Source organism: Elephas maximus, chromosome 2 (genome assembly GCF_024166365.1).
Source record: "Elephas maximus indicus isolate mEleMax1 chromosome 2, mEleMax1 primary haplotype, whole genome shotgun sequence".
Classification (NCBI taxonomy): Eukaryota; Metazoa; Chordata; class Mammalia; order Proboscidea; family Elephantidae; genus Elephas; species Elephas maximus.
In genome coordinates this window covers 163,981,495-164,009,179 of record NC_064820.1, presented here as the reverse complement: position 1 = coordinate 164,009,179, position 27,685 = coordinate 163,981,495, and the positions used below count along the sequence as shown (strand labels likewise).

At 42.6% G+C, this 27,685-nt stretch overlaps 1 protein-coding gene across 9 annotated transcripts in view; it reads right to left on the bottom strand.

Moving 5' to 3' along the window:
• The window catches only part of ADRB2 (adrenoceptor beta 2), a 175,313-nt gene that overhangs the window by 8,591 nt on the left and 139,037 nt on the right, over positions 1-27,685 (bottom strand). The window contains exons 2-3 of one of the 9 annotated variants that reach the window (XR_007516145.1): positions 18,137-18,692; positions 13,754-17,202 (exon numbers count right to left, since the gene is read on the bottom strand). The exons of 6 other annotated variants lie outside the window; for them this stretch is intronic. The gene's annotated coding sequence lies outside the window, so the exon portion shown is untranslated. Of the gene's footprint in view, positions 1-13,753; positions 18,693-27,685 lie in introns of those variants that run through there. 2 more of the 9 variants (XR_007516146.1, XR_007516142.1) reach the window with 2 other exon arrangements.

The window sequence follows — 27,685 nt, the reverse complement described above, 5'->3', positions numbered from 1 at the left end:
CCAAATCTGCCAAGGCTGTCCATGGGTATCCATGCCTTCAGCCACCAGCATGCCCAGTGCCTGGCCCATGGTGGACAGTCAATAATTCCGAGTGAAATGAATGAAAGAGCTCCATTGAGTGAGTGGCACCCGTGACCTCTGAAGGTTGGGCAGGTTTAGTTTCTTGTAGTATAAATATTTAGAATATGACCACGATTATAGTTTTTGGCAAGGGTGAATCACTTACTCATGATCGTGGCCTTGAACCTAACCAAACCGTGAGCCAGCACCAGAATAAACTGCACTGAACTGCCGGCTGCGAAGCCAAAAGGAAACTGACTTTCCATTGACCCATGAGCCAGGTCTGGTGTTCTTTTTCACTTTTTTTTTTAAATTTTGAAAACAATCCAATGTCTAGTAAACCTGGTCAAACCAGATGCTTCCTTACAGACTTTTCTAACAACCCAAACTGGAACAAAATTGGACTCTAAACATTATGTTGGGAATCAAAATAACCCTTGCTTATAATATTGCACACTATATACAAATAGTAATAGCATTAGCTAACGTTTGCGGGGCCACACTTGGTTCTAAGTGCGTTATCTTGTTTATTCCTCAAACAAACCTGTGAAGTAGGTATTATTATTCTTATTTTAGTTGGAAGTAAAGGTAGACATGGTTCCTGGGTGGCACGAATGGTTTGTACTTGACTACTAACCTAAGCTTGGTGATTTGAACCTACCCCATGGTGCTGCAGAAGAAAGGCCTGGTGGTCTGCTGTCATGATTACAGCCAAGAAAACCTATGGGGTAGTTACACTCTGTAACACATAGGGTTGTCATGAGTCAAAATCAACTTGACAGCAATGGGCTTTTTTTTTTTTGGTTAAAGAGACATAGTGACTTATTAAGTCACTTTGGCCAAAGTCACAGCCATTAGGAGGCAGTGTGGGTGTTTGAACCCCGGTCCGTCTGATTCCCAAGCTGGTGCTTTTTAACTCCCCGCTCCTCTGTGTTCTCTGCATTAATGACTGCAACGATTTATGGAGCACTTGATTTGAGGCGGTCACTGGGCTGAGCCTTTTACACGCATGATCTCATTTAATCCCCAGGACAGCCAGACCAGGAGTGCACTATGATTAGCTCCATTTTAGAGATAAGGAAAGAGAGCTTTAGAGAGATTATGTAAGCTACCGGCAGTTGTGAGAAGGAGCCAAGCTATTCACGTGGAATGACGGACCTCAGGAAGCTCTAGAGGGCAACAAAGCAGGGGGGCTTTGCCAAGGTCACCCGTTGAACAGGAGCTGAACTGGGACAGGGCTTCATTGAAGATTTCTGTTTACTGCTGGGAGGTGTTGTTGCAGTAACAGTGGGAGGGGGACCTGCCACATGGCCAAGCTACTGTGTCCCTTGCCCCAGTGATAAGAAAGAAAGCTCAGTGGATTTGCGCATGTGCTGTGAATCGGAAATGACTCAAGGGCAATTGGTTTGGAGTCAAATAGAGCTATATTCAAATAACAGCTCCGGAATTAACTTGCTAGGTGAACTCAGGAAAATCCATTCCTCTTCCTGAGCCTCTGTTTCCTCATCTGCAAAATGGAACAACAATCATGCCTACCCCCGGGCTTGCTGGAGAAGTAAATGAGACAGCACACATAAAATGTCTGGCACAATGACTGCCACACAGTAAACACTGAGTGGCTGTTGTTACTATTATTATTATTGAAATGATCCATGAACCAAAAGTGGTTTGAGAGGCCCTGATACCTGCTTCACAATGACTGACTTATTATGGTGCGAAGGAGACCAAGTGGCTCCAGAGTTTGTGGTTCTATAAGACACGCACGTGCACTTAGGACATGTACACATACACACGTGCACTTGCACATTCTCACATACACACTCACAGTATCTATGTCTGCACATGCAAACGTGCACATGCGCCCATGCATACATACACACAGGCACACAGATATAAGAGCACATGCAATACACATGTGAGGATATGCGTGCTCACATACGTGCACCCACACATACTCCCACAAGTCTTTGCACTTACTGAGTGTGCTCCCTCCCCTTCTTATCTAGTTACCACCTACTTATCCTTCAGTTCTCAGCCCCAAAATCATTGCCTCAGGGCAGCCACCTTGGCTTCCCAGGTGAGGCCCAGCCACCCAGGCTGTGCCCTCTCAGCACCTTGAACTTTTTCCTCCTCAGGTTTCACCTGAGTCGTCATTGAAAAATTGTATGATCAGTTGCTTCATTCTGCATTTCCTGCTAGAATGTCAGCACTGTGCAGGCAGGGACAGTGGCTGAGTATTCTCTGCTGTATCAAAAGCACCTAACACCACCTGACACACAGAGACCCTCAATAGATATGTCACTGGTGGAATAGGAGGAAACGAGACAGAAATAATCCTCCACCTCCGAGGACTCAACTCTAGTTGGAGAGACAGACCAGGAAATAGCACAGTGTCATCTGTGCTCCTGTGGGCAAATTCAGACAAGGGACACCTGGGGAGCATCGCAATGGCTTTTTAGAGGACAGGATTCTAAGTTGAGGCCTGAAGGATGAGTTGGAGTTAGCCAGGTATGGAGAAGGGCAAAACAGTTGTCTGAGGGAAGAGAACAATTTATGGGCAGGTCCCAAAGGGAGCTAAGAGACATGGCAGGAATTCAATATGGCAGCAGTGGGATTGGAGGCAGGTGGAGGACAGAGTCTAATGGAAACCTGAAGCCCCCCGGGGTGGTGGCAGATGGATTCTGGGACTGATGTACTCGTAGTCTGTTGAGCTGGGGCTCTGTATGAAGCTGGGGGAGCTGGATGAGAGCATTCCTGGGAGAAGTGAGGAGGACCTAACTCCTCCAGACCCTGGAAGATGTGGAATGGTGGAGAAGGAGCTTTGCCACTCACTGGATACATGACCTTCCCTTCTCGGGTCCTCAGTTTTCTCATCTGTTGAAGGGACAGGGAGGCCTAGGTGACCTTACAAGTATCTTCCAGCAGTCGCCCTCTGCATTCTTGTCAGGCAGAATTAGCTGTGTACTTCCCCCTCTCCCCCAGGCCACTCTGCAGCTCCTCCCCTCCCCTCGGCCCCTTCTTTCCTGCAGTATACACTCTGGCCACCCTGGGCCTCGTTTTCTCTATCACCACCCAGAAGCTTCGTCACTATGAACAACTTATGTCACATCTCTGAGCCTCACCTTCCACATCAATGGGCAACTGATGGAGAAATAATATCACTGACTTTTTCAGCCTTATCGTGTACTTCTCTCTGCCGCAGACACTGCAGCCACTCTGGCTGCTCTCACTTCCTCAAGCTCACAGATCTCTCTGGCCTAGAGTTCTCTGCCTCTTCCTTCCTCCTCACCCTACTCCCCAATTTTGCCTTGTTCATTCTTCCTTATCTTTCAAACCAAACTTAAGCACCATTTCTTCAGAGAAGACTTACTGATGAGGTTTTGTCGCTTGTTATGTTCTGGATTCACGGTGGTAATGAGTTGTGAACTATGGTTGTATGATTACTGAGTGGCTCACTCCCTCTTCAGGATGTAAGCATCATGGGGTTGGGGGTGGGGTACATAGCTGACACACTCATTGCCGTATTCATTCACCTGACGGTATTCTTGGGCACATACTAGGTACTGGGTGGATGTTAAGGATCCTTGGTGGCATAGTGGCTCAGTAATTGACTGCTAATCGAAAGTTTGGTTGTTTGAACTCACCCAGTGGCTCCATAGGAGAGAGACCTGGAGATCTGCTTCCATAAAGATTACAGTACAGGAAGTGCTATGGGGGAGTTCTACTCTGCCACACAGGGTGACTACAAGTTGGAATTGACTTGATGGCACACAACAACAACAAGGTAAATATTGTTAAATGAATAGATTAATGATCTTAATACACTTCATACATATGCAAGTTATTAATTATACTAAAGCCAGGCTGATAAACTTATTTAAATTTAGTTTTTCCAAGAACATCACCAACTATAGCGACACATCCTGGCCACTAGAGGGTGATCTGAAACCATAAAGGTGGGTGGCCTCAGCGACCCCCCCCCCCACTCCAGCCCCTTTTTGAGAGGTGAAAGTCTAATATTCAGTCACTTACTATTATTCTATTCATACCCTACACTTATCAAATAAAATTTGGAACTATAGATGGGTACAAATTAGAAGGCCTGCAAGTGTTCTTTTAGCCAGTCCTGGACACTGAGGCCAGAGGGGGAGGGCCTTTTGCCTTCACTGCCTTCATGGCAGACTAGTTCCTAAACAAAACAAACAAACAAAAAGACTAGTTCCTGGCTTTGGCAGATTCCTCTCATTTTCAATATTCCTATTATCTGTTATGAGTTGGAATGGACTCGACGGCAGTGGGTGTTTTTTTTTTGGTATTATCTGTTACGCAAGTGAGACCATTGTGATCTCTGTCTGTCCTTCCTATCCGTCCATCTATTCAATAAATATTTATAGACTTTCTACTCTGTGCCAGGCACTGTGTTAGGTACTAGGAATTCAGGTATACAAAGCAGATCCATGTCTCATTGAGTCCATTGTCTAGCTGGGAAGAACATCAAAAAATAATGTACAGTTACCAACTGTGATTAGTGCAACTGTGATTAGTGCAAAGGGGAAAGGCAGAGCCTGGTGAAAGGATCGAATGGGCACCTGATTCATTCTTCAGCTTATTCTCAGCGGAAGGGCTATTTAGCAAAGACCTAGAGGTTGAGAAGCAATTGGCAGAGGGATCAGAAGACCCTTCTGCCCCAAGCGTGCATCTGCTTGCCACGTGCTTTTGGACAGGTCCTTTCCCCTCTTGTACACACATTTCAAGACTGAGTTTTTGAACAGAATGGCTTGTACGTTAGGTATCTGAGGCTGCTGTTGCACGGGGTGTGCAGTTTGTGTCACAGGAGCCTGGGGTCCAACTCTTGGCTGAAAAGTTTCTCCCAGGCTGATGGCCTTGCATGAACAATGGAACAGGTGCTAAACCTCCAAGATTTCCGAAGCTGTGGGGAAGCTTTGTTCCAGTAGGAACGCTCCAGGTTTAAAACCTAGCACAGGGCTTTCCAATGTGTGGCTCACGAACTGCCTACATCCAATCACCTGGTGCTTTTGTTAAATATACAGGTTACTGGGCCCCCCTCCAGAAGTAATAATAAGGTAGATCTGGAGGAAAAGCCCAGGAGTCTGCATTTTTAACGAGCTCTCTAGGAAATTCTGATGCACATTAAGACCTGGAAACCATTGCCCTGGGTCTTTCTCTAGAAAGGATTTACCACTCTCAAGTTTAGAATTGGCCTTCATTTATGCTTTATGTATATTTTGGAAAGGTGGAGGCCAAGCTGTTTTTTTGTAATTCCAATCATATCCTAATTACACTTAGGGATTCACTTTTAAGAGTTCCCATTTGTAATATGAGTTCCCACAGGGCGTGCCTAATTACTTGTCCTTAAAAACACTGAGAATCCAGCTTTGTGGAAGATCTGCAGCCTTAATTTCCAGGGGGTGGGGAGATTGTGAAGTATCGCAGCATGGGGCACAAAGAATTAAATTTCAAATCCCAGAGTTAAGCTCCTCCAGGTTAAAGCATTTATTTATTGTCAGATTTATAATCTCTACCCACCTGGGACAGGTGAGCCCTGCCTGGCCCAGTGTCCCCTGAATGCAGCTAAAAATCCAAACCATACTGATGCCCTTGAGTTTGCTATTGCCTCACTCAGCCTAGGCAACGATAATCATCCATCAAGTTAAATAATAAGCCCATGATAATCACTTCTGGGCTAGAAAACACTCCAATCCCCCTCATTCTGAGCTGAAATGAGGGGGCTCTTTTCAGATGATGCAGGCAGAGATGGCTTGCATCATGGAAATGTCTTGGCTTTAACAAAGAATATTTCATTCAGAACTCTTATCTCCATTCTTCTGGCCTGTCATGGGGCAGTCACAGCAGGTGGCCAGGCTGGCCGGAAGCAGACCTGAGGGCAGTCGTCTTCAGAGCTGTGGCCATCTTCAAGTGGCAGTCCTGTTAGAGAGCTTATGAGCAGAGAGTACTAAAAATGTAAATGCTGACACATTCAGCTTCCACCTATCCCAGGATGGCCAGAGATCAGAGATGGGGAAGAGACAGGGTTAAGAGGTTAAGAAGACCATCTCTTAAGATAAGACAAAGTAAATAAGCACAAAGGAGACAGGTTTCTTTCCCACTGGTGGCTACTCTAAGTAATGCCAAATCAGTGTCCAAGCCGTTGGATCAGGAAGGATGATGGACTTAATCTAGGTCCTAAAGGCTTCCTATAACTTGTGTTGGTAGAGAGGGAGAAGGTGGCATTTGAAGGGGAAGGGCTGAGAAGAAAATGAAAAAGGTAAGGACAGGAGGTAAGCGTTAATAGGAGTGAGGACTTGTGGAAGGGAAGAGGGGAGAGGAGGTTATATGTGCTAGAGAGAGGCACTGCTTTTAATAACCTTTCATATGTTCACATGAGGCTTCTCTTCTTACTGTGTATATATGTAACAAAACATTTGCCATTTTAACCATTTTCAAGTGTGCAATGTAGTGACATTGCTTACATTCATCATATTGGTGCACATTGGTTTTGTTGACCTGTGCACCTCATGTACAGGTCATATGTGTTCATGAGTATTTTTCACTGTGTCTCCTTTGAACCTACCAACAAAACTGTAAGGCAGGGAGTTATCATTTCCTTATTACCAATGAGGAGGCTGAAGCCCAGAGACAGCTATGTAGTAGCATGATCAAGAGAAAGCTTGAGTCTCTGGACTTTATGTCAAATGCTATTGCGTTAGAAAATTTTAAAAATTTAGCCCTTGTCAAATGAAATCTTATGCAGGAAACAATTATATAATAAACATGAAAACAGACCCACCTTCTCAGCATTGCTCTTTCCTTGAGGTGAAACAATAGAACTCATTTTAAAAATCAGTATGTTTGCATTTATGAAAAGCCCACAATTAACGTCATACTCACTCAAGAAAGACTGAAAGCTTTCTGTCTAAGATCAGGAACAAGACAAGGATGCCTGCTTTTACCACTGCTATTCAACACTGTATTGAAGGTTCTAGCCAGGGAAATTAAGTAAGAAAAAGAAATAAAAGGCATCCAAATTAGAAAGGAGGTAGTAAAACTATCTATTCACAGATGACATAATCCTAAATATAGAAAATCCCAAAGGATCCACACATTAAAACAAACAAACAAAAACTAGAGCTAATTAAATGAATTTCAGCAAAGTTGCAAGGTACATGATCAACACAAAAATATCAGTTGGGTTTCTATATACCAGCAATGAACAATCAAAAAGGAAATTAAGAAAAAAATTCCATTTACAACAGCATTTAAAAGAATAAAATACTTAAGAACAAATTTAACCAAAAAGGTGAAAATGTGAAAGACGTGTAAACTGAAAGCTACAAAATATTGCTGAAAGAAATTAACAGCCTAAAAAATGGAAAGATACCCTGTTTATGAATTGGAAGACTTAATATTATTAAGATGGAAATACTACCCAAGTTATCTTTGGGTAGTATTTATAATGCAATTTTTATCAAAATTCCAACATTCCCTTTTGCAGAAATGAATAAACTGATCATTACATTCATATGGAATACCCAAACCAATCTTGATAAAGAAAAACAAAGTCAGAGGACTCACACTTCCCAATTTGAAAAGTGTGGTATTAGCATAAACTCAGGAATATACATGGATGGAATAAAATTGAGAGTCCAGACATAAACCCATATTTCTATGGTCAACTGATTTTCACAAGGGTGCTGTCATGGATTGAATTGTGTCCCCCAAAATATGTGTCTACTTGGCTAGGCCATAATTCCCAGTATTGTGTGGTTGTCCTCCATTTTGTGGCCTGATGTAATTATCCTCCATTTTGTGATGTGCTGTAAATCCTAACCTCTATATGTTAATTGAGACAGGATTAGTATGAGGTATATCTTGAGTCACAGCCTTACAAGATGGTGTGATTCAGGTCACACCCTTACTTAAGTCAGAACCATGCTCAAGTCACACTTTTGCTTGAGTCACACCTTTTATCTTAAACCACTGGCCCACTGCTGTCGAGTCGATTCTGACTTATAGTGACCCTATAGGACCGAGTAGAACTGTCTGGTAGAATTTCCAAGGAGCGCCTGGAGGATTCAAACTGCCGACCTTTGGTTACCAGTGGTAGCACTTAACCACTACGACACCAGGGCTTCCCAAAAGGAGAGAGAAGTGAGCAGAGAGGGAAGGGACCTCACTACCACCAAGAAAGAGGCAGAAATGGTGTTCTTTGGACCTGGGGTCCCTGTGCTAAGAACCTCCTCGTCCACAAAGAAGATTGATGCCAAGACACATGGAGATCTCAAAGGAATGCCTGGTCCATAGATGCTGACAGGAGACAAGGATCTTCCTCCAGAGCCAACAGAGAGAGAAAGCCTTCCCCAGAGCTGGTTCCCTGAGTTTGGACTTCCAGCCTCCAAAACTGTGAGCAAATAAGTTTCTGTTTGTTAAAGCCATCCACTTGTTGTATTTCTGTTATAAAAGGACTAGATAACCACGACTGGTGTCAAGACCATTCAAATGGAGAAAGGATAGTCTCTTTACCAAGAGGTGTGGGACAACTAGATATCCACATACAAAAGTATGAAGTTGGACCCCTACCTCACATTGCATTAAAAAATTAACTCAAAATGGATCAACAACCTAAATAGAAGAGCTAAAACTATAACAGTCTTAGAAGAAAACATAGGGATAAATTTTCATAATCCTGAGTTAGGCAATGTATTCTTAGATATGATGCCAAAAGCAAGAGTGACAAAAGAAAAAATAGATAAATTGGACTTCGTCAAAATTAAAAGCTTTTGTGCATCGAAAAACATTATCGTGAAAGTGAAAAGACAAACTACCGAACGGGAGAAAATATTTGCAAATCAAACATCTGATAAGGGTCTAATATCCAGAATATATAAAGAACTCTTACAACTCAACAACAAAAAGGCAACCTAATTGAAAAATGGGCAAAGAACTTCAGTAGACATTTCTTCAAAGAAGATAGGCAAACAGCCAACAAGCACAGGAAAAGATGCTGAACATCATTAGTTATTAGGCAAATGCAAATCAAAATGACCACAAGATACGATTTGACACCCACTAGGATGGAAATAACTGAAATGCCCATCAGTAGATAAATGGATAAACAAAACGTGGTGTATATTGAAATATTACTCAGCCATAAGAAAGCATGAAGTACTGATACATGCTACAACATAGATGAACTTGAAAACATCATGCTAAATGAAAGAGATCAGACACAAAAAGCCACATACTGTATAATTGCATTTATATAAAATATCCAGGATAGCTAAATTCATAGAAAGAGAAAGCAGATTGGTGGTTGCCAGGGGGTAGGGGGAGGAGGGAATGGGAAGTGATTGCTTAATGGATATGAGATTTTCTTTTGGGATGATAGAAATGTATTAGAACTAGGTAGAGGTGACGGTTGCATGACAAGTTGAATGTACTAAGATGTCACTGGATGGTACATTTCAAAACGGTTACTTTTATGTTAAATAAATTTATCTCAATAATAATAATACTAATAAATTAAGTAAAAAAAAAAAAGCTACGAAGTTTGCTGGTGCTTTATAACAGGTCACACAGTTTGCTGGTGCTGTGTGACCTGTTATAAAGCACCAGCAAACTTGGTAGCTTTTTTTTCACACAGAACCACTACCACTCCTTGGCAGGGGAAGGGGTACTGGCTTCTTACAACACGGTAAAGGCTGTGCTCTGGGTACATTAATCTGATGATGAGGCAGGAAGGATGGGAAAGTAAAAGACGGGAGGAGGAAGACTCAAAATGAGTTGGTGGTTGCAAAAGAGATAAGGCCTGTGCTACAAATATCTTATCAGGAATCATATTCAGTTGGTCATGGGACAAGCAACAGAAACGACGGAGGAGACTAATGGGCGGTCAGGTCTGGCCTGGAGGAGTAGTGATCTCAGCTACTGTAGCCATGTTACCTTGTCCAGGAACGCCCTGCCGTTGGGGATAAAAGTGTGGGTCCTGGAGTCAGACAGACTTGAGTCCAAGTCCCTGCTGTGCCGCTTTCTAGTTGTGTCCTTGGCTGAAACATGTAATCTCATTGAACCTTAATTTCTTTCTTTGTAAGGTGGGGATAATAATGATTGTGAAGATGAAATGAAATCATGCCTATAGAGCACTTAACACAATGAAACCAAACCAAACCCACTGCTGTCGAGTCAATTCTGACTCATAGTGGCCCTGTAGGACAAAGTAGAATTGCCGCATGTGGAAAAAAAAAAAAAAAAAATTTTTTTTTTTTTTTTTTAATCTTTATGGAAGCAGACTGCCACATCTTTCTACCTTGAAGTGGCTCGTGGATTTGAACTGCTGACCTTTAGGTTAGCAGCTGAGCACTTAACCACTGTGCCACCAGGGCTCCATACTTAACACAATACCAAAAATAAATATTAAGTATCACTTGTGGTGATTATAATTATATTGAATACCATGAGTGGAATGGCTTTCCTTTTGCTTTTAAACATGCTTCTATCTCTTCCAATTGAAAAATTCTTCCTTTGAACCCATCTGGGCCACCATTTTGTGTCTCTTTAGCCTTTCCCACCAGAAATACTTTTTGACTTTTTTTTTCAGATTCTATTCACTAGAAAAGTTAACTCCATTTTGTGACTAAAGAAATTGTCTCAGAGATATGAAATAACTTTTTAAAGTAATTTCACCAAGCTTATACTCCTAGCCTATGCCAGTTTTGGAACCTCGATGGTCTGAAACATGAGCCAATACTCTCAGCCACTGCTTTCTAGCAGGGAAGATAGACTGTACTATGATTACACAGTAGCATAGTAAATGCCTCAATAGGGGATATTGGGAAAGAACCAGTCTAATGTAACCAACCAGTTGCCATCTCATTGATTCTGACTCAAGGTGACCCCATTTGTGTCAGAGTAGAACTATGCTCCATAGGGTTTTTGATGGCTGATTTTTCAGAAGTAGATCCTCAGGCACCTCTGGGAAGACTTGAACCGCCAACCTTTAGGTCAACAGCCGAATGTGTTAACTGTTTGCACCACCTACAACTCCCAGTCTAATGTAGGGAATCAGAAAGGCTTCCTCAAGAGTTAGCTATGAGGGATCAGGCTTTTTCATGGCAGAATGCCAGAGTTAGGGATCATCTAGGCCGGTGTTTCCCAAAGATAGTATGAGAAATGATCTTAGGAGCCAGTATGTGAGAATTTTTTTATCTTAATAATTATGTATTTGTTATATATTTTGAATGCAAGAGGCTCTGTTTCTACATTTATGGAGTGATAAAGAACTTCCTTTCTCAATGCATTTATTTTCACAAAAAATAAATACACATAAAGAACAACATTAGGCAAACAATAGTAGCAGTGGTGCTTACGTATGGCAAAAATCATGGCTGCAGAAGCCCAATGGCTGAAGTTGGGGAAACTCTGATATCACACAACACCATGATTTTTATAGAAGAGAAAACTGAACCTGGAGGTATTAAATGACTTGCTATTGCCACAGAATGAGTTAGTGGCGGAGTTGAGTCATATGAAAATATATTTCATTTCCCCTGAATTCTATAATGGGAAAAGCGATACATCAAGATGGAGTAGCAGACATTTGATAAATGACTTGTTGTTCTGCTGGCAGCCCAATTCTCTGATTAGAATCTTGCTGACGCTTTCCCTATTCATCCAAATTCATTTCTCTTTCCAGTCTTCTGTCTCCCAGATCTCCCAACCTAGTGAAGGGACCTGGCTCGTTGGGAAGATTGGTGACTGATGTCATTTTGCTCTTCTGGCCCTGGAGGTGGGAAAAGACAGATGCTGGATTTTAAGTCCATATGGGGTTTGAGCCCAGCTCTGCCTTTTCCTTGTTATGTGACTATAAGTAACCCCTTCCTCCCTGTGCTGCCTGCCTCACAAGGCCACTGTTATTGTTGTTGTCAGCTGCCATTGAGTCAGCTCCCGACTCATGCTGACTCCATGCACAACGGAACAAAACACTGCCCGATCCTGTGCCATCCCATGGTCAGTTGTGGATCAGACCACTGTGATCTATAGGGTTTTCATTGGCTGATTTTCAGAAGTAGATTCCCAAGCCTTTCTCCATAGCCGTCTTAGACTGGAAACTCTGCTGAAACTTGTTCAGCATCATAGCAACATATAAGCCTCCAGTGACAGACAGGTGGCGGCTATACAGGAGGTGCATTGGCTGAAGATAGAACCAGGGTCTCCAGCATGGAAGGTGGGAATTCTACCATTGAACCACGAATTCTTAGCACACGTCCTTAGGAAGTTACAATGAGACCTAGTGCTTTAGATGCTGGAAAGACTCTGTCACTGAAAAAAAAAAGTCACTGAAGTGCTTGTTATTCTCAGATTAATGTCCTTGTGGTCAGTAGTGACGAGGCATGTGAACAGTGACCACACACCATCCTGACCTAGTCCAGGGGGCTACCCAGGCTGCCCTCCTCTGACACTGAGCTCAGAAATCGGGTATACTTAACTCAAGAGCCTGGACAGCTCATTCTCAGGGTAAAAAGCTGCCACTCATAAAGTAATATCCCACATGGGACTTCATTTTGATCTTTACAATAACCCCTGGAGTAATTATCATAATTACTATTTTAGTAAGGAGGAACCAAAGTCCAGACTAGTGAAAGGGAATTGCCCAGGTCACCCAGCTGGTAAGTGGGGATGCTGGGACTATCTTGTGGGATTTCAGGTTCCCACAGAAGTGCTCTTTTTCTCAGCACCTTCACTGCCGTCTCTCACCACGTGCTAAGCTAAGTAGACGGTAAAGAGGAAGTCGGCGCACTTCCTCATTCATTTCTCTTGTCCGGTGGTTCTCATTTTATGTATAGGGAAACATACCTGGAAGGAGAAGAGAATGAACAGAACTAGGACTAGAACTTGAGTCTTCTAACCAAATTCGGAAAATCATCTCTTTTTATAAATGTAGAGATGTTTAGGACAGTCACTGGCTGTATCCTTCAGTGGAAGCTGGATTTCTAGAATTCAGGAAGTTTGCATTCTTTTCCTCTAGTATAGATTTCTGTCTGCTTTTATCTGCTCTTGCGATTACAGTTATTATTATTATAAATATATATTTAGGAGTCTCTGAGTGATGCAAATGGTTAGCGCACTCAACTGCTAAATGAAAGGTTAGGGCTTTGAGTTCACCTACAGGGGCCTTAGAAGTCTGGGGATCTGCTTCTGAAAAATCAGCCTGAAAACCCTATGGAGCACAGTCCTACTCCGACACACATGGGGTCACCACGAACTGATTTTCATCATTTGTCTGTCAGTAGTACTGTGGGGGCTTGTGTGGTCCTATGATGCTGGAAGCTATGCCACTGATATTTCAAATACCAGCAGGGTCACCATAGTGGACAGGTTTCAGCGGAGCTTCCAGACTAAGACAGGCAAAAAAGAAAGGGCCAGCAAACTACTTCTCCAAATCAGCCAGTGAGAACCTTATAGATCACAACAAAACATTGTCCGATATAGTGGGACGTGGGACCAGGTAACATTTTGTTGTTGTATATAAAGTCATCAGGAGCTGGAGCCAACGCTACAGCAACGAACAACAACAGTTATGTATATATATGTGTGTACATGTATATATGTATGTATATATGTTTTATATATGTATAACATAATACGTAGAACAAGAAAACCACTATTTACTGAGCATTCATTATGGGCCAGGCATCATTACCTCATTGAATAATTCCTCACAATGATTATAGTGCAAGAGCTGACACAAAGAAAACATGTAGAAATACTTTGTGGTGTTAAATTTAGACGGCAATTCAGGGTAGAGGTAAAGAAGTTGGGGGGGTGGGGGTTGACATTAAGTACATCTGAGTTTAAGTCCTGAGGTTTGTCAATTTCTTACCTGGACGTAGGTCTCTTTTCCCCTATCTGTAAAATGGAGTTGAAAGTAGTATTTACCTCATCAACATAGTGGGGGCTGGGTAAATATTTATTGACCAAAAGTATGTTGAAGGAAACTTAAGGGTTGCTATGAGAACTGAAGGGGAGAATTGATCTAATGTTTCCCGGTACATGGTAAGGACATGATGAATGTTAAAACTAAACAAACCAACAACAAAAACAAACAAACCAACAACAACAACAACAAACAAACAAAGAACAAACAAACAAAAACACAAACCCACTGTCCTAAAGTTGATTCCAACTTATGGTGACCCCATGTGTTACAGGGTAGAACTGAACTCCTTAGGGTTTTCTTGGCTGTAATCTTTATGGAAGCAGGTTGCCAGGTCTTCCTTCTGTGGTGCTGCTAGGTCAGTTCGAACTACCAACCTTCAGGTTAGTAGTTTAGAGCACATTGCTTGTACCATCCGGGGACCTTGATGAATGTTCACTATCTTTAATTATATTACGGTTATTTTCCCTCCTGACATTTGCATACCCAGAATTACAACTCCCCAGCTTTGGGATTCACCTAACAGGGATTCAGGGTAAGGTGTGGTTTCCAGGAAGGTCTTGCCTCTAAAGGCCTGGACTGATCAGAAATCTCCTTTCCTGACCCAGGGAATGTTTTCTCTGACTTCCTTGGCAGCATCCTCGGGCCAGCCAATTCTTTGCTGCTCCCAGAATTCCATTCTCAGAGCTGTGGCTGTGACTGGGCTTGGCAGGGAGTGTTCTCTCAAGAACCAGATAATGTTGTCTGGAGCTGGGGTGAGTTTCCCACATCTCTGCCAGCATACTCTGCCCCTCATTTGCAACCCTGCCATCAGTCCAATTGCACAAAACCTGATTTACTGCCTCTCAGTAGAAAATAGCTGCCTTCTCCTCCTAACGGCTATGACCTCTTCACAGATACTCTGTCAATTAGGCTAATTGTTCTCATGCCTTCTAAAACAAAATGCACTGTTTGTGGGATTGCTTGAAGTGTGAGGACATCAGGAATGCCACACAAACCAGCATTGTGTTAATTCCTCATTCAATAACTAGAGCCCTCGTGGCACAGCGGTTAAGAGCTCGGCTGCTAACTAAAAGGTTGGCAGTTCAGATTCACCAGCCTCTCCTTGAAAACCCCATGGGGCAGTTCTACTCTGTCCTGTATGGTTGCTATGAGTAGGAATCGACTTGGCAACAATAGTTTTTTTTTTTTTAGTTTTTTTGTGGGCGATGGGTTGAGTTCCAGCTTTGATACTAGCTAAATGACCTTGGTCAAGTTTCTTAATCTCTCTTATGCCTTAGTTTCTTCATCTCTCTTATGCCTTAGTTTCTTCATCTGTAAAATGAGGATAATATTAATGCCCACCTGAAAGGGTTATTCTACCACGTCTGTCAGTTTGTCGTACTGTGATGACTTGCACGTTGCTCTGATGCTGGAAGACGCGCCACTAATATTTAGATACCAGTAGAGTCAATCATGGTAGACAGGTTTCAGTGGAGCTTCCAGGCTAAGACAGACTAGGAAGAAATGCCTGAGCTCTACTTCTAAAAATTAGCCAATGAAAACCCTATGGATCACAAAAGAATATTGTCTGATATAGTGCTGAAAGATTAATTCCCTAGGCTGGAAGACACTCAAAATACATAGTGGCCTTAACAATGGACTCGAGCATATCAACAATCATGAAGACGTAGCAGGACCAGGCAATGTTTTTCCTTTATTGTGTATGGAATCACCATGAGTTGGAGATGACTCAATGACCACTAACAACAAAAACAACAACAAAATTGTTATTAAGAAGCTTCAATGAATTAATAGATGTAAAGGGCTTAAAAACATTCCTGAGAGGGCTGTGGGGAACATGGTCTTAGGGAACATCTATCTCAATCAGCATAACATAGTTTATAAATGTTTATACATTCTACTTTGATGAGTAGTGTCTGGGATCTTAAAAGTCTGTGAACGGCCACCTAAAATACTCCACTGGTCTCATCGCGTCGGGAGCAAGGAAGAATGAAGAAAACTAAAGACACAAGAGAAAGATTAGTCCAAAGGACTAATAGACTACAACCACTACGGCCTCCACCAGACGGAGCCCAGTACAACTAGATGGTGGCCAGCTACCACCACTGACTGCTCTGACAGGTATCACAATAGAGGATCCCAGACAGAGCTGGAGAAAAATGTAGAACAAAATTCTCACTCATGAAAAAAAGACCAAACTTACTAGCCTGACAGAGACTGGAGAAACCTCAAGAGTATGGCCCCCAGACACCCTTTTGGCTCAGTAATGAAGTCACTCTTGAGGTTTATCCCTCATCCAAAGAGTAGACAGTCCCGTAAAACAAAATGAGACTAAAGGGACACACCAACTCAGGGGCAAGGACTAGAAGGCAGGAGGGGACAGGAAAACTGGTAATAGGAAACCCAACGTTGAGAAGGGGAGAGTGTTGGCATGTCATGGGATTGTTAACCAATGTTATAAAACAATATGTCTACTAAATGTTTAATGAGAAGCTAGTTTGTTCTGTAAACGTGCATCTAAAGTAAAATAAAATGGATTAATTAAAAAAATTCCTGGCACCTAGTAAGTGCTCAATAAATACTAGTGTCTACTGGTATTATTACAAGACTGCTACTCCTACCTCTGCTTTTTGCCACGAACTCCATTGGGCATTGGGGAGTAGCGAACCCAAACAAATTCTGTCTGTGGAAATTACCTACTTGAGGGCAGGAAAGACAAATAATGAACAGGTAAATCGATTTCAAATTGTGACAAGTGTTCTGAAGAAAGCCAACAATATGCTTTGACAGAGAAACACACAGTGGGCCAGGAGCTACTTAGAGTGGGTGGGGAGGGGGTGCTCAGGGAAGGCCTCCCTGAGCTGGTCATATTAAGTTAAATTCTGAAGGATGAGAGAGGGAAGAAAGGCATAATAGGGATAGGGAATAGCACATATAAAAACATCCAGGCCCAAAAGAGCTTGCCATGTTCGTGGGACTGGCAAAAGGTCGGTATGATTACAGTGGAGTGAGTGAGGGCAATCACAGCAGTTGCTAAACCTTACAAAGTACTCGCTCTGTGCTAGACACTTCTGGGCATTTAGTAATGTTTACTTACCCAGTTATCACACAACACCCTAGGAGGAGGCATGATCACAGCCTAGACTGGGTCACATCATGACTATTGACACATCTTCATTGACTCCTTGCTGTGTAGGGAATTAAGCACAAACTTTTCTTTTCTTAAATTATTGTGGTAAAAATGCATATAACAAAATAGTCTTCATTTTAACATTTTTTTACATGTACAATTCCGAAGCACAAACTCTTAGCTTGGCATTTCAGATGCTTCAAAATATAGTTCTAACATAACTTTCCAATTCTATTTTTTTTTGTTTTGTTTTGCTGTCCACTTTAAAAATTAATGTTTACTTACACAAGTAATACATAAATATATTTTTCTTGTAAAAATTTGAAACGATACAGATAAATTGAAGTTCTTTTTTACCACGCCCTCCTATTGCCCCACCGCCATCTCAGGTGCTTCCTCAGAAGTCGATTTTCTGTGACTCCTTCTAGACATTTCTATATATTTGTAAATTATATAAAACTATAGAAAATATATAGAATTACTTGTGTTGCTTAAAAAAAAAAAATCAAACCCTACGGTATATATTGTTCTATGACTTCATTTTTCCATCAACAATATGTCTTCCTTGTTGATATGCATAGATTCCTATCTTTTTTTAAAACTATTGCTTAGTATTCTGTTCTATATCCCTAATGATGAACATTTAAGATATTTCTAATTTTTTGCTGTCACAAATAACGTTGTAACAAACACTGTTTTCAGTGAGGGTCCAGTCAGGGAAATGGAAAACTCTGGGTATTTCAAACAGAGAAGACTCAATCCAGGGAATTGGTCACACAGCTGATGGGAGACCTGAGATGCCGAGCAGGAAGGTGAGGCAAACCCGAGACAGAACAGCAGGAAGATGCTACCATCCCAGTTCTGGGGGACACAAGAGGAGGTGGCATTATCAGACCATGGAAGCTGGGTCCTGGGCTGGGAGCTAAAACTATGGTGGGGGAGCTCCGATAGCAACTGGAAGAGAAGGGGAGAAACACCTTGGCTTTTCCTACCTTCTTGTGCTTCGATTTCCCACCAGTGCCTCCTATTGGCCAGATGTTCCCAGAAGTCAGCTGGTAAGGTACTCTAGAAAGTGTTGTCTTAGTAGTTGCTGTTGAGTTGGCTCTGACTCATGGTGACCCCATGTATAACAAACAGAAAGAAACATTGCCCTCTTCTGTGACATCTTCGTGGTCATTGCTCTGTTTGAGTCCATTTGCAGCCATTGTGTCAATGCATCTTACTGAAGTTTTCCCTCATTTTTGCTGGCCCTTCACTTTACCAAATATAATATCTTTCTCCAGCAATCAGTCCCTCCTGGTGATGCGTCCAAAGTGAGTTGAAGTCTCAGACAATATTCTGTGACCCATAGGGCTTTCACTGGCTAATTTTCAGAAGCAGATGACATGGCTTTTTTCCTAGTCTGTCTTAGTCTGGAAGCTTCCCTGAAACCTGTCCACCATGGTGACTGTGCTGATATTTGAAATACATATGATGCTTTCAGCATCATAGCAACATGCAAGCCACCACAGTACAACAAATTGACAGACGGGTAGGAAGTATAGTCTCCTGCAAGAGAGCAGAGCAGGGAATTCATTTGAGAGCAAACCGGCAGTAGATAACCATTGTGAGTGCCTCCACGTAAAATTGTTTGTATTTCTTTTTAGCACAGATATCAAGAAGTGGGATTGCTGAATCATCAGGTTCACACACACACACACACACACACACACACACAGACATTTAATAGATGCTACCAAATTTCTCTTCGAAGGGATTGTACAAATGTATATTCCCATACCATTATATGAGTGAACCCATTTGCAACACCCTTGCCAAAACTCAATATTAATAAATGCTTTCATTCTGCCAATATGAGTGGCAACTACATCTCCATTTATTTCACCATAGCCAATAATCTAGGCAGGCCAAGGCCCTGGGGGTGCTCACACTTCTCTATTTGCAGTCCCAGGAAAGTAGCTAAAACAGGACTTTAGAAGCTTCCCTTTAAAAACCCAACTCTGGGGGGCTCAGGAACTTCCTCCCAACCCTCTGGCTCAGGCTGTCTTTGTCCTCAGAGGATTTGTGAATTAAGAAATCTGTTTATTTTCGTTATGGCCTGAGGCCCTTGGAGGAGGTGAGTACCATGTATTGTTGGTGCTTCTCATGACTTGAGCCACTTTCTCCTAAGTCCTCCTTGTTATGTGGCATTTCTCCCTTCTAGGACCTGATCACAACAGATTTTCAGTCGCTTCCACAGGGTCTGGGGTTCCAGAGGGTAGAGGAAGGTATAAAGAGGGCAAAGGTGGTCATTATAGTCAGAAATTTTCAGCCAAAAAATGTGGGCTGTCCTCCAGCTTTTGTTATTAGCTCACTACATGACTTTTGGCGGCCCCTTGTCTTGGGTTATATGTGCTCCTTAGGGGCATGGAGAGGGCCTCCTACTACCTAGGGAACTTTTTCTGCCAGAGTTGTAATCTTTTGGACCAACTCTCTCATTTTACAAAAGGGAAACCTGAGGCCCAGAGAGGGTAATGGACCTGCCCGTGAGCTCAGCCAGAGTGGGTGATAGAGTTTGAACTAGAATCTCTATGGTGGGCTGAAAAATGCACCTTCCCCCCAAGATATCTGTATCTTAATCCCTAGAAGTTATAAATGTTACCTTATTCAGAAGAAAGGATCTTTGCAGATACCATTAAGTCAAAGATTTTGAGATGAGGAAATTTTCCCAGATTATCTGGGTGCCTTAAATTATTTTAAGCCACCAAATTTGTGGTAATTTGTTACAGCAACCACAGGAAATGAATAGTCTCTCTGTCTCCTGGTTCCTCATTCACCATACTAGCTTCGTCTTCATGTTTTCCTTAGCTCCCACTGGCCTCTGCACAAAGGGAGTCAGAGTGGGCCTTGAAGTTCATTCATTTGCTATTGGCTCCCCTCACCTCAGGCTCCAGGCAAGACCCTTCTTCTCAGCCACACACCGCATTTCACACCCATCGTCCAGGTCTGTACAGGAAGATCAGGAGCTGAATTGGGGATGTATCTTCTCTGGCTATTGAAGGGTCGAAGGTTGTTGGGTGCTGTGAAGAGGAGTGGCAGGACTAGGGATTGTAGGAGGCTGGGGTTCTAGTCTCAGCTCTGTGTCTAACTTGCTGTGTGACCTTGGGCAAGGACATTCACATTCCTGGGCCACAGCCTTCCACATGTACAAAACAAAGTTGATTAGATCAGTGTCTCCCAAAGGGGGATCGCATACCACCTGCAGTATCTGAGGTGATTGCTTGTAGTGAAATAGCAAATCATTAAAAAGCACTGAATTGTACAGGGAGAATGTTACTCTCTTTTCAATTCTGAGTCAGTTCTTCCTCAAGAGAAAAGTCCCAGTTTGACGCTAATATATTTTTTAAATCTCTCTTTAAAACTTACTAACCTCTCCTTTTCAAAATTAACTCTGTGGCAACTAATAACAACGACAACACCCACATCCCTTTTTAACAGACTTGTAGCAGACCTCAGGCTAAAAGCCTTTAGCAGGTAATAACACTTCACCAAAATTTAATAAGATTTTTTTCTTACATTTATGTTTTACAGTTATTTTCTATTTTTGGCAAGGGGCATTTATTTTCCATTTATGGTAGCTTATCAGTCAGGATAAGGTAGGTTATGTTGTGGTTACAAACACCCCAAATATTTCAATGACAATACAACAAGTTTATTTCCTGCTCGTGCAAAGTCAACTGTGGGTCTAGGTGACTCTATGGGCTCTAGAGAGTTTAGGTCAATGATTTTCAAACATTAGCACTCATCAGAATCCTCTGGAGGTCTTGTCCAAACTCAGGTTGCTGGACCCCACCAGCAAATTTTTTTGATTCAGTAGGTGGGGCGTGGGGAGGGGAGAGAATGTGCATTTTTAACAACTTCTCCGATGATGCCGATGTTGCTAGTCTGGGAACCACACTCTGAGAAACACAGTTCTATGCCAACTGTTCTCATCTGGTGACTTAGCTATCCAGGCTGACTGTATCCTTGAGCATCTCTACCTGGAACAGAGAGCCTCCATGTTAGAGGAAGAAGCATTGGAAAGACTCCCAGGAGTGATTAATGCTCTGGCCCAAGGTGGCACATCACACAGTCCATTGGCCAGAACCACTCATGTTGCTCCAGCCCACTGCAAGGCAGTGTGTGTGGTGGGGAGTGGGAGGCCAGGGAATTATAATTCCCTCATGTGCCTGGAAAGAGAGGAGGACTGAAAAAGGTGAGCACTAGAAGTCTCTAGCACAGGTAGGGATAAAAAATGTTCTTTAAAAAAGGAATTTCTTCAAGGAACCAGTAGACTCATTTCATTAATGGAAAGAATGAATATGACAAAAATAGAGAAGGTGGTATAAGGATGGACTTTCTAGCTTGAAAGGCCTGTCATCCTGTGCTCCTAATGAGTGGCCAGGTTGAGGGACAAAAGCTATAGGACTTTTGCTGCTGAGCTACTGCTGCTGCTGCTAGGCTCTCCCACCCTAGGTTTCCAGGAGGTCCAGCCTGGAAGGATGCTCACCTCATGTCCCCTCAATTTCTCTACTCAGAAACCTCAGTTGTCATCCCTCTTTGTAGCCCTCTTCTAGCTGTCCGTCTTAAAATTTTGGAGAAAGAACAAAGGATGAGTAAATACTCCTTGTTCTCCCCCCACCAGGAAACGCCTGGAGACCTTGACCCCAGGTAATGCCCTCAAACTAGTCACCAGCAGCTTCCACACCTGGTTGACTCCTTGCCACCTGTCTCCTGTAGCTCCTGAAAATATGCCACGGGACGTTGCTTTGGACTGAAGAGACTCATGTGTTGATTTGGCGGGGTTCTGTTTCAAGAAGTTTTGGAATGCAGCCAGAATGTGAAGCAGCTACAGGAGGAGAGATAGACAGATAGGTAGGTAGAGAAAGAAACCCTGTCTCTTGCTCTCAGTCCTTCATGTTTCTTCCCATTTTGCATATTTTAAAATAAATGGCTAATTTGAATCAATGTCTGACCAGCAACACGAACAAGGCAGTTTTGCAAGGACTGAAGTTATCAGGCTCCAAGTTCTACCAGCCTGGCTCTGGCTCCAGACTCACTGAGCCTCCCTCAGTCTGAGGAGAGGAATCTGCAGAAGGTGTCTGCTTGCTGGGGAGTGGAGGATATCGGAGGAGGCAGTTTTGTTTGGTGAGGGTAAGCGTGATTCTGGCTTTGGGCTGGTTCCCTATTTATATTCCAGGGACAAGTGACTTCTTGTCATTTATTTATACATTCCTTCCCATGCTTTAGAAGGAGCTATTTATTAGTCCAGAGTACAGATTCAAAGGATATCATAGGTGGAAAAGACCTTGGAAATCAGCTTTAGGCCCAACCCATCTATTTTACAAACATGGGCACGGTGTATTAGCTTTCTATTGTTGCTGTAACAAATTACCACAAACTTAATGGGTTGAAAGAAACAAACAAAAAATTTGTTATCTTATAGCTCTGGGCCTTAGAAGGCCAACGCACACCTCATTGGCCTAAAATCAAGAAGCAAGCTGTGTTCCTTTCTAGAGGCTGTCCATATTCCTTGGCTCACGGCTCTTTTTCACCTTCAAAGTCAGCAAAGGCAGGTTGACTTCTCACATTGTATCACTCTGACTTTCTGCTCCCATCTTCCACTTTTAAGAACTCTTGTGATTACATTGGGGCCACCCAGATAACCCAGGACAATCTCCCTATTTTAAGGTCAGCTAATTGGTAAACATAATAGTCTCTGCAACCTTAATTCCCCCTTTGCCATGTATGGTACCAGATTAATAGATTCTGGGGATTAGGATGTGGACATCTTTGGGAGCCATTATGCTGTTTACTACACATGGGGTCCCAAAAAGAGTCAATGACTCATAAGGCAGAAGTTGGAATCCATCTAACGCTTTGTTTTCTTTCCATTCTACCACACTGTTTTCAGTATATATGAGACACACAGCAGAGTGGTGAAAAGCATTGAATCAGATAGATCTGGGATCCGGGTTCAAGGTCTAGCTCTGCCCTTACTAGCTGTATGAATCTAGGAAAATTACTTAAACTCTCTGTACCTCAATTTCCTCATCTGTTAAATGGGGATGGTTAATAATAGTATCAAACCCATAGGTAAAAAATTAAGGGTTAAAATACATGAGCAGTGTTTGATATTACTTCTAGCACATACCCACCGCTGTCTAGTCTATTTCAACTCATAGCAAACCTGTAGGACAGAGTAGAAGAGTAGAACTTTCCCATCGCATTTCCAAGGAGTGGCTGATGGACTTGAACTGCTGAACTTTTGGTTAACCACTAATAATATCCATTGCTATATTTTATAATAAAGCACACTACTTGATTTTCATAAGATCCCTTGTGAGGACAGTAAATCAGATATTATCGTAGCCATTTTATTAGATATTATCAGCATATCAGATATTATCATAGCACATTTCTACTGGTGGAAACTGAAGCTGAGAGAGTTAAAATAACTGGAATGGGGTCATTTAGCCAGTCAATGGTGGTGAATATGATCAGAAACCAGGTCTGTGGACTTCCATTCCAATGTTCTTCAAGCCTGACTCCTCATCACTTTAACTGCCAGTAAATAGCCAAGAAAGATGCCCATCTGATTTTTTTTTTTAACCTACATGAGAGGAAGAGACTCTTTAATCTCTTTAAAAGGTGCTTCAGTATCCTGCAGTGCTCAAACTCAAAACATTCAGCTAAATTCTTAAAGCAAAATACTCTGAGGTTAAGTTTATTGTCTTCTTCCTAATTTAAATATGCTTGTGGTTCACCACCAAGGCAGTATTCTTTCATGGAGTTTAAGGCAGTTGTTATATCACTCTGAGGCTTCTGTCCATCATTCCTGTTGAGCGTGAGTGGAGGCTTCCACAGAATTATATAGCCATAATTCCTGTTGGCAGGAGTACATCTTTTGGATAGAGCAATGTGCATTTATTTCACCATTTATTTATTTGACAAGAGTTACTAGTATTCTTTGAGTACTGAAAGATGAAAGCATCAGGTGATTTTAAGTTGCTGGACTGTAAATATTGGGATTTTTACAGGGCTCAAAAATAATATCCCTCTTCCCTGCCCAAATTCAAAACTAGTTGAGAGTCAGAGAGAAGTCAGATAGATGAAGGTCAAAATTTCAGCATTATTATTGATTAAAGCTAGATTGGAGGCTGTTGCTTAGCTATGAAGCTAACTGAACTTGCAGTCACTTCTCACCCAGTCCCTGGAAGGGCAGACCCACCACAGGCTCCCCCGCACCAAGCTTCCTGCTTGCCCCGAGCACAGAGCAGACAGTGGCCTCCCATGAGGAGGGTTGTCAGAAGAAAGATGCTAGGAGAATTTTCTAGATGAAGTTCTTCCATATGGAAACATAAACAAGTTCAGTTGCCGTCGAACTGACTCTGACTCATGGTGGCCCCTATGTGTCAGAGTAGAACTGTGCTCCATAGGGCTTTCAATGGCTGATTTTTTTTTTTTTTTTTAAGTAGATCTCTAGGCCTTTCTTCTGAGATGCCTCAGGGTGGACTTGAACCACCAACCTTTTTTGCACTACCAGGAACTCCACGTGGAAATATGGAGGAGGAGAGATAAGATTTTTCCTCTAACAGTGAGAAAGGAGTGAATGAATAGATTACTCTTTACAGTCAGCTTTCTGGGAATTGTTCACAGTCCCTGGGCTAGGTAGCTTATATATATGAGATACGTTAGAATTTGGGTGAACCAACATCTGGGAATCTCTGCGTGACAAAGGAAAAATGATTGAACGCTGCCTCTAGTTTGGCATCCAAGGCAGTCTCAGGTTAGGTTCTCTGGACACAGATGCTAAGATGGAGTTTGTAGTGTAAGACATTTATAAGGGACCAATGGGAAGACCAATCACTAGAAAAGGACATCATGTTTTATAAGGAGCCAACAAAAGCGAGGGATAGCCTCCATGGGATGGATTGACATAATAGCTGAAACAGCGGACTGAAACATACCAAGAATCATGAAGATGGCACAGGACCGGGCAATGTTTTCCTCTGTTATACATAAGGTCTCCATGAGTAGGAAGTAACTTGATGACAACTCAACAACAATAACAATAAGGAATTAACATGTTATGGGAGGGGAGGATGCAGGATTGGGAAAGGAAGAAGTAGAAAAGGGTCTGACAAAACCTCAGACTAATCTGTGGGGAGCTCTGGAGCAAGTATTGCCCATTGCCTCATTCCACAGTAGGCCAAGTGGTCCTGACTTCAAAAGCCTACCTCCCTCAGCCACTGGAGGCAACTTAAGCCAGTGGCTCTCTGCAGCTGCAGCAGACCCTGAAGGAGTGGCAACTGGGTAGCTCATCTCGATGTCTGCGACTTAGGCCTTTCATGACCCAGCCCCTGACTACATCTGCTGTCTCATCATTGCCTCTTCCTACCTTTTCCTTTACATTTTAGTCCTGTTGAATGAATTGCCTGTAGCTCCCAGCACATCTCATGCCTTTTCATGATTCTAGTCATTGCCTAGAATGTCCTTTCTGCTAACTTAAGCTCATTTTTCATGACTCAGCTCAGGTATCATCTCCTGTTAGAGGGTGTCCCTGAACCCCAGGCTGGGCTAAATACTTCCCCTTTGTACACAGAACAGTCTCTTCCACTTACCAAATGGTACTAAATTTTCTGTGAACAGACCTGTCTCCACTATGTCCAAGCCTGTCTACAGGATTGTATTTTGTTCATCTTTGTACCTAGAGTGCCTAACATGATCCTGGCATATGGTAGGTGTTCAATAGATGTCTGTCCTCTCACGTCCTCGGTTAGAGCTACGTCCTTATTCAACAAACATTTCTGGAGTACTTTAGTGCAGGTACCACCATGAACTGAGAGAAGTGGACCTTGTTTGTGTTTGCATTCACTACAGCACCCACAACAGAATGTTATACACTATAGTTTCTTGGGAAATGCTGTTTTTAATCAGGCCCTTTCTTCTCATGCCAAAGTTGCTTCAATCTTGGACCTGGAAGCAGTGAGGGACTTGAGCAGGTATCTGCTGAGATAACATGTTTGCCAGGCACAAGGTCTTGGAGGGTATTTGAAATAACTTCTTAGGAGGAAACTGCTAAGGTAGATGCCCTTTTGATTTACTTTTATTTGTCCTATGGAGGAGTTACTCCAGGTTCTAGAAAGATAAAGGAATCATAGGCTATTAGCTCTGTAAGGAGTTTTGGGGGGGTGGGCAGAGGGTGCCCAGGATCACACATTCCCAAGAGGCACAAAGGAGCTGGAGACCATTTGGCACTCACTCTTCTGTAGCCCAGATCTGTGTGATGGGCACTAGTCCCGTGAAATGCTTGGAAGAACCAAAGAGGCAAACAATGCTCACTTGCTCACCCCAGAAATCTGAAAGCAAACTCCTCCACTGCTGGCTGAGCCACCAAGGCCGCATAGAGGTGAGATCTGACGCGCGTAAAAGAGTATCAGGGGCTTCAAATAAGCCAAACGGGAAAAGGAAAGGCCCCTTCAATTGTTTAAGGGAGAAGAGGAAGACCAAAGGCAATATTATCTTTCATCAGCCACTCCCTGTGGGGGAATGAGTTTTCAGAAAAGTACGGCCTTCTCTTAGCCAGCAGGGGAAGAGCCTCCTTTTTCTTCAGTAAAAACGCCTAATTCTAATCAGATGTGGAATCAAGGAGGGACTGGGGCTACCTGGGTTCAAATCAAAGCCACAGCCACTAACTTGCACTAATTGCCTTCTCCATCCTGTCTGTGCGTGGGGCCTTCTTGGGTTTGTGCTGCAGAGATTCACCAGGGTTGTAATGAGTCCTGGCTTCTTTGCTGTGAACTGGGGATAAAGCTGTGCTTATAAGCCAATTCCTATCCCCAAAAGAACAGAGGTCACTTGGAGAGACAAAACAGGTAATAATAATGGTATCAGCAATCATCACTATGTTATTGAGGGCTGACTATATGGCCCAGCTGTTGCACTAAGCACTTCAGCTATCTTAGCTCATATATCCCTGATAACAACAATATGGAATGGTACTGATAATGTCCCATTTGATCCAGGAGGAAACTGACATTCAGGGAGGATAGTTACCTACTCAAAGTCACAGAGCAAGTAAATATAGAGGTGAGACTGAAACCCAGATCTGTGCAACCACAAAGCTCGTATTCTAAGCCAGCAGTTCGCAGTCAAGGGTGGTCTTACTCTCCCCCTCACCCCAGGACTCATTTGGCCATGTCTTGGTGACATTTTTTTTTTAATTGTGTAAGGTATATATATTACGAAAGTTGCCATTTTAGCCATTTTTAAGTGTACAGTTCAGTGGCATTAATTACTTTCACAACGTGGTGCAACCATCAACACTATTTCCGAAATGTTTTATCACCCCAAATGGAAACTTCATACCTCCAGAGTAATCATTAAGCATTAACTTCCCATATTCCTCTTCGCTCAGCCCTTGGTAACCATTAACCTATTTTTGTCTCTATGCGTTTGCCCTATTCTAAATATTTCATGTAAGAGGGATCATACAGTATTTGTACTTTTGTGTCTGGCTT